This window comes from Hibiscus syriacus, unplaced genomic scaffold, assembly GCF_006381635.1.
Source record: "Hibiscus syriacus cultivar Baekdansim isolate YM2019G1 unplaced genomic scaffold, ASM638163v2 tig00111942_pilon, whole genome shotgun sequence".
In the NCBI taxonomy this organism is placed as follows: Eukaryota; Viridiplantae; Streptophyta; class Magnoliopsida; order Malvales; family Malvaceae; genus Hibiscus; species Hibiscus syriacus.
This window is the reverse complement of record NW_024063218.1, coordinates 658,220-666,361: the sequence shown is the minus strand read 5'-3', so window position 1 is coordinate 666,361 and position 8,142 is coordinate 658,220.

The following is an 8,142-nucleotide window of genomic DNA, read 5'->3' as shown; positions in this document are numbered from 1 at the left end:
TATATATTTTTATCTCAGTCCACAACGAGGAATAGTGAAGAAGATATTTTCATTAGCTAGTCAATTAATATCAATATTTTCAGTTGAATTAAATGCCAACTCTAACTCTACCAAACTTTTACAGTAACAAAATCATATTCATATTAAATTCATTTTTCATGTGATTATGATGCATTAATAATTTATATATTATATAGTTTTTTTATATAACCGTGTCATTTGTACATCATATTATGTTTTGACTATATTTATTTCACCTGTTCTTTGAGAACAATATCACGTGGTCTTTAATGTTCCTGTTATTTCTCTGTTCATAAAGTTATTTTTTATTCATTTTTTTTATATTCAAACAGATCTTTATATAAATATGTACTATGTGAATTTATAATTTTTTTTTTACGATTTATATTAGAATTTTATATATTTCGTTTCTTCTTTCGAATCCTAACAAATTCTTAAATATTTCCTGGAATTAAGTTTCAATTAATAAAATTCCATGAATATAAGAAATTCATGGGGCTCAAGTGTGGTAAAATGCATTTCACATGGTCAATAACATTTATGATTATAGACCAATAGTTCTGGGCTTAGATACACTGAATGTTTGTGGTTGGGTCTCTTGATCCACCGTGTTTATATTTTGAGTAATTTGATCTAATGTGTACTATATATTTGAAAATTATCTAACGGGTAAAGTATATAAATATTCCCCAAATATTTAGGGTGTTTACATTTTGGTCACATAATTTTTAAAGCTTATAATACAATTATTAAACTTTTAATTCATTTTAATAGATGTTTTTACTATTAGTTTTTGTTGATGTGGCACTTAATTAATCTACCCTTCTTCTTTGACCCTCCCTTCTTCTTCTTCTTCTTCTTACACACTCTTTCAATGAAATCTCATATCCAATGTCCTGCCATTTCTTGGATTCTTTTTCTCTCTCTATTTTCCCCAAAAATTCAGCTTCTCTCTCTACTTTCTCGAGAAAAAAATGATTAACTCGGCAAGAAAATCTATCCTTCCTTCCCAGGGTTTCCTTCCAGGCAATAAATCAATCATTAATTAAAGAGTGTTCTTGCTCTTGGAGGCGGAAAAGCACCAATGGAGGTTAGTTTATACAAATTGTATAGAGATTCTGTTTCTTTCCCTTTCTCAGCAACAATGAGAAAACCTTCAGTTTCTTTTTCTGTAGTTCTTCCATTTGAATCTTCTTAACATGAGATGATGTTACTTATCCAGGTCTTTGTAGAGTTCCATGGACGCCAACCTTCACCCGAGGCATTGCTCAGGCACAATGGGTTATTACCAGCCACAGCCTGAACATAAGCTGGTTTGTCTTTAATTTGGCATTCAGGGTTTACCAAAGGGACATGTAAAACAAGTTTTACAGTCATTTAAGTTCCGGTTATACACCAGCTTCATGTTCAATTCCGCCCTTCAAATTTGGTTTAAATTCATGTGTAGTAAAGCTTTGATGGGATTATTATTAAGATGTTTATTATATCAAACATATCATTGTTATGAGCTTGTTTTCCCGGAGATTGTTGTCTGTTGTTGACATGTTTAATAAATAATATTTTCTGTTCGTTTGTCTGCTTCAAACTTGTTTGTTTCTAGGACATTGTTGTGTTCTGTTAGATGCATAGTCTGAAATTTTCTTAAGCATGGTAAAGTCAGCATTCTGGTGTTGCATATTTGGTGTACATTCTGCAAACTTCGAAAATAAAATGAAAGAGACAAAAGTGCTTGGTCTTTCATTTAAAAAACAAGGGACATGTAAGCAAACAATGATTTGTTTATTGCCCCGAAGGAAACACTGGAAATGAAGGATGGATTTTCTTGCAAAGTTAATCAATTTTTTCCCGAGAAAGTAGAGAGAAAGTTGAATTTTCTTGGGAAAATAGATTGAGAAAAAGAATCTAAGGGCTTTGGATATGAGATATCATTGAGAGTGTGTGTGAGAAGAATAAGAAGGGAGGATTGGCTTCCGTTAAATGCCATGTCAGTAAAAATTAACGGGAGGGTAACGACAAAGACCTTATTAAAAATCAACTAAAAGTTTGATGACGGTATTACAAGTTTCAAAAGTTTGGTGATCAAAATGTAAGTACTGTAAAAATTCAGGGACTATTTATATACTTTACCCTTATCTAATATATAAATTGTACAAATTTATAAAAATTTGTCTATTTTAATATTATATGTTTTATTTGGAGTTTATGGAGTAGAATTTATAATTTAAGGTTTAAGAATTAAAGGAGACGAAAATATTGAGGATCTAAAATAATTTTTTTAAATAGTTTAAGTCAACAATAATCATTAAACCTATTATTCCAACAAATGTAATTCAACTTTGCCAAAAGTCTAAAAAAACAACCTCATTAATATTTTTTAATTTTTTTAGAGATCAAACAAAATTCGATTAAACTTGGAAATTATTTTAATAAAGTTTAAATTTAAAAATTAAATTTAAAAAACTCAAAATTTTTAGTAATTATTATATTAATTTTCACGTTTGAATCATATATGCGTAATATATGTATATCACATATAAAATTATATAAAGAAATATATTTGTATAGCGCATACGGATATAGAAAGCTATTTAAATTGAAATCAATTAGTATCATAATATCATAACTACTTGTAACTAAATTTAAACAGAAACTCAAATTACTCGACTCGATTAGAACAATTCAAACAAATTTTGAATTATAAAATAGGATTTCATCTAGACTAGTTTAAAAAGAATTTGTCCGACTCGTCTCGATCAAACATTCGAACTTAATTTTTTTATTCTTTGGCACAATTAACGTAGCTTTCAATGAACCCCATCAAGGAATTAGTGAGTTTTGTCTTCTCCGATTTGATTACCCCCGTGTTGAATTATGATCACCCCTATCACACAAGAAGAACTGGTTAACCAGAAAACCACCACCACTTGAACATTTTTAAAAAGTACTATGAGTTATCTTTAAGGTTTACTGTATTTTTAAAAAGTAAGTTTAATCAGGGATGGATTTAGGGTGATATCAACCTTAGAATTTTCAAATTCATTTATATTTTCTATTGATTATCTAATTTCGCATATCCTAAAATTTTATAGCTCCGCACCCCTCAATTTTTTTAAACATATTTTCTTAAATCCGCATCCCTGACATAGTTTTCTGCTTCCGTACCTAGATTTAAATGTGCTAAGTTAATAATTTTTCATCAGCAAAAGATGACCCAATTGCTACACATGATTAATTTTTCGAATTTGAGATGGGAGATTATTGGTTTCAAAATGGGTAGGGGGAGTCAACTCTGCTATATGAACTAAAATACATCTTGGGCGGTGAATTTATCAAATGAGAAAACCCTAGAAAAAAAAAATTAGAATCCTTTTGAATAGAATTTCAACGTGCAATGATCAATATACAACTATCATTTTAAACTTATTTGTTTTTTCACGTTTTAATCATTATGTAGAAAAAGTATGATTTATTGATGTGTAAGAATATTAATTCATCACTTTTAATGTAGATGGAGAATCCTTAGGAGAGATTTGAAAATGATGATTAATGGTGATTTATTTCTTTTGATGTGAATAGAGAATTGTTAAAAATATCAATAATCAGATACGAGACTCGAATTAATTTTTTATCATTAAAAAAAAGTGAAAACGCTAAATACGAGAGAAAAATCTTAGGTGGCGTTTGGTTCGCTGGAATCCCTTGAAATTAGGGGGAATTGAAATCAAATTCCACCACTTTCCCATGTTTGGTTCAAGTTTTCAAATGGGGAATTGGAATTCAATTCCATCAAGGGAGGGAAAGTAAATTTCATCAATAACATGATGAAATTGAAATAATTTGGAGGAGGGAATGTGAAATTTGATCATACTACTCTCATCAATCTTTGAGTAACTTATTAATATATTTTGATTGGAATTAGGGATGGCCACTTAACCTGGACCCGACGGGTTTCGACCCGACTCGATCGGATCGGATTTTTTTTTAAAAATCATGTTCGGGTCGTGTTTTTTTAAGTTTGATATTCGGGTCAGATTTTTTAAGTGTGATATTCGGGTCGAGTTCAGGTTTACGGTGAAAAATACCCGACCCGACCCGAAAAATATATATAATTTTATCTTATATATTTAGGAATAATTATAATAATACCCCTCTATATATAATTTTTTTCAAACACTATTTTTATTGAATAAAAATATTTTTTTATTATTTCGGGTCTGGTTTCTAATTTATATATTCGGGTAGGGTCGAGTGAAATTTTATTTTGGTCGGGTCGAGTCGGGTGTACCAAAAATCCGACCCATGACCATCCCTAATTAGAATGATTTTAACTTATGATGTTTATTAGTATGATTTTTATAATTTATTAAAATGAATAATCAATCAATAAAATGAAAAAAATAATATTTTTTAAATTTTTAAAAATGAATAATCCCTAAATGTTTTAAAATTAATATAAAACAAACTAAAATTAAGCTAAAAAACAAGAAGGGTAATTCTGTCATTTTATATTACTGAAATCAAATTCATCTAACATGTCTGCGAACAAAACAAAATATAGAATTGGATTCAAATTCAATTTCCTGCCAACCAAACAGGTTTCAGATTCAGATTCAAATTCCTACAGATTTCAATTCCTTCATAGATTCTAATTCCGTCAGAAATATTCCAGCAAACCAAACGCCACCTTAGGGATCTTGATATATTCACTTTTAAGAGAAAAATATATACTCTTATGAGTTTCTTATTGTTGTTGTTCACCCATACCATATACCAATCATCGATAAGTTGATTGGTGATGATGACTATTTATAGGTGATCTTGATTTTTTTTAGGATATAACTTGCTTGATATGATAAAAGGATTGATTCAATGAAATTTGGCACATATTTTATTATCTATCAAATTTAACGATAAAAATCAAGGATGGATCGAGGGGTCAGACAGGGGTAGTCACCGCCTGAAATTTTAAAATTGGTATATATTTTGGATTTTTTCAATGTATTTTTTATTGAAAAATTATTTTCGTCTTCTAGGAATTTTAGTTTTCTCCTTTAAGTTTAAGTTTATCCCCTCTAACATAAAATTATACGTTTGTTTCTGGTCGAAATGGAAAGATACTAAAAAAATGGACTATAATTTTGAGATCGCATGGTGCAAAACAATATACTCGACAGTATTATTCATGAACGTACAACAAGGTTAATATAGACAACGTTCACGTTATTATCAAGAAACAAATCCTCTTTTGTAATTTCACTAACCTTTGTTATATTTTTTTATTTCAGTCCATAACGACGAATAGTGAATAAGAGAAATGAATGGCATAAGTCATTAGGTAAGCTGTTCCAAGTGGCATTGAAACAGTCCCTTAAGCTAAGGTCATTACCTTACCTATACCACATTTGTCAATTTCCTCCGTTAATGCTTTCAATTTTTGTGAGATAACAATGGATGGACTTTCGTTCATCATTTTAAGAAATTATTCGATGACCCGTCTGGTTCAGTGAATGAGAGTCACAAATTTTAAAATAACTATTCAATATACTCGGTTTGATCTATTTCTTATTTACATGTAGGAAAGAAGTGAAGATTCACCTTGAAAAAAATGATATGAATAAATATTATTGGTTAGGAACACAAATGATGTGGTGAGCCTAGGGATGGGCATGGGACCCGAACTCGACGAGTTCCGATCTGACTCGACTTGATCAAGTTGTTTTTTTTTTTAATTCTGAGTTTGTGTCGGGTTTTTTTTAAGTTATGTTCGAATCGTGTCGGATTGGAATTTAAGGTGAAAAACACCTTACCCGACCTGACGCAAGAAAAAATTATATTTTTACCCTATATATTTAGGGCTAATTGCATTAATACTCATCTATATATTATTTTCTTTCAATTTGCATAAAAATAATATTTTTTAATAAATATATTATTTTTGACGGTATACGTAAAAAGATCTTTTTCATTACCATCAACCTTTCTTTATCTCCAACAAAATAAATTAGATATTTTATAAATAAATAAAAAGAAGAAGAAAAGTAAGAAGGAACAAACTTGTTTGTTGTTATTTGTTTAGCACAATATACATGATTTTATGACTTTCGGATTCTTTCCTTTATCGTTTTGAGCATACCCACAAAAATCAACTCAAAACAGTCAAAGTTTTGATAGATAGCACTTTAATATCTTGGGGCTTTAGTTATTTTAATATTACTATCTTTATCTTATAATTATCGATATTTGATTCATCGATTGATTAATTCAGATTGAATATTACGAAGATTCATTATAAAGATAATCTTTCCAACTTTATATTTGAACTATTTACAGTATATAAGGGACATAATATCTCACATCATTAATCAGCCAATTAATATAATTCTATTATACTTTAATATATAAATGAACTTATTTGAAAATAAAAATATTTTTTTTATTTTTGAAAAAAAATGAACTTGTTTACATGTTTTAAATTTATCTAAAAAGAAGAGATACACTTGATACTATCTTTGATCATTAAAACAAAAAAAATCATTAAATTCTATTATAACTTTTTTAATGTTTTAAGTTGATCCTCAAACTCTATCACCAAGTTCCGTCACTGTATAAATTGTATTATACTAGTCAATTAGCAATGCATGTGTATGAACATTGACTTCGATCCTTCATTAAACTCATGTTTAAAATCCTATATTTAAACCTTGAAAAAATCGATATCTAAATAATGTGAATTTAAAGAATTTCATAGCCAAAGTTGTTGATTTTAAGTTGTCAAAGATATATATATATACTCATTTTTAGATAAAATTCGTAACAATTTAGATGGTTTGACCCTTCTTCATTCATTCATTTTGGCCCTCTTTTATTTCATTCCTTATATTTTGACCCTTTAATTTTTTTTTAAAAAAAAGGGAAAATCGTCATCATTTGTGGACAACTTTTCCTTAAAATTTACACAATTAATTCAAAGTCGTCAAGAAGGGATAACGACCTTGCTGATGGAACTCAGTGATAGAGTTTGAGGGATTAACTTAAAACATTTAAAAAATTAAGAGATTTGAATTAAAATTTTCAAAAAATTGAAGGGTTTATTTTATATTTTTCTCCAAAAAATTAAGGCATAACTAAAATTTTTGAAATTTTTAGAGGCTTAATTAGAATTTGTAAAAATTATGGATAGTGTCTAATTAAGAATATTAAAAAAATTAATGTTTAATCTAAATTTCTAAAAAAAATTGGAGGCAAATTATTTTTTTTAAAAGAAAACTCTAAATTATATTTTTAAAAATGTTGATTCTATTTCTTTCATTATTTTCTCATATTCTCCTAAAATGAAGTGTGTTGGACATTAACATTATTAAATGGCAATTAGTTAGGCGGAATAACATTTTTCTGGGGGGTAGCATGGTGGACTTTCATAGTTCCAGATTGATTAGGGTAAATTTCGGATGAAAGGGAGAATAAGGACATGATTAAGTAATACGGGAAGGAGTGGGTAAATTTCGCTTTTACCCATAATTCTCATGCCACATTGGAGAAAAGTAAATCAACCATAAAATTCCTAATGGGATAATTACTTTCTATGCTCCTCTACATCTAACTTTCATACAAAAATCCCTTTTTGTAGGCCCAAATCTCTCCCGATAAGACCCAAATTACACAGGACATCAATATGCATCTAGACCGGCCCATAACCATCTCGGATCGATTTCATTACGTTGACTCAAAAATTTGAACCGTTACAGAGCAAGTATATGTGGTTTGATTCAAGAATAAGTATTTATATAGGTGATCGATTCTCACTCATTATAAGTTTATATAGATGAAACTCAATTCGAAATAATATATATTCTTTAATGTCCTAAAAGTTAAAAGAAAATTTTATTCAGTAGTATAGTGCGCAAATTTAAACTTAATTTTATTCTCCCTTTGGTCCTTGCAATACGGCAAGTCCTTTTTTTTTGTTTATTTTTCTGTAGAGCTGCTCTCCGCGTTCTTGTCGTTTCCAATAGATTCCCTCCGCGTTGCAATACCGAAAGTCCTTTTCTTTTCTTTTTCTAAAAGAAATGAACTAAACCTTAATTTAACTTTATTTCCTATAAATTCTAGTTTAAGCATGTA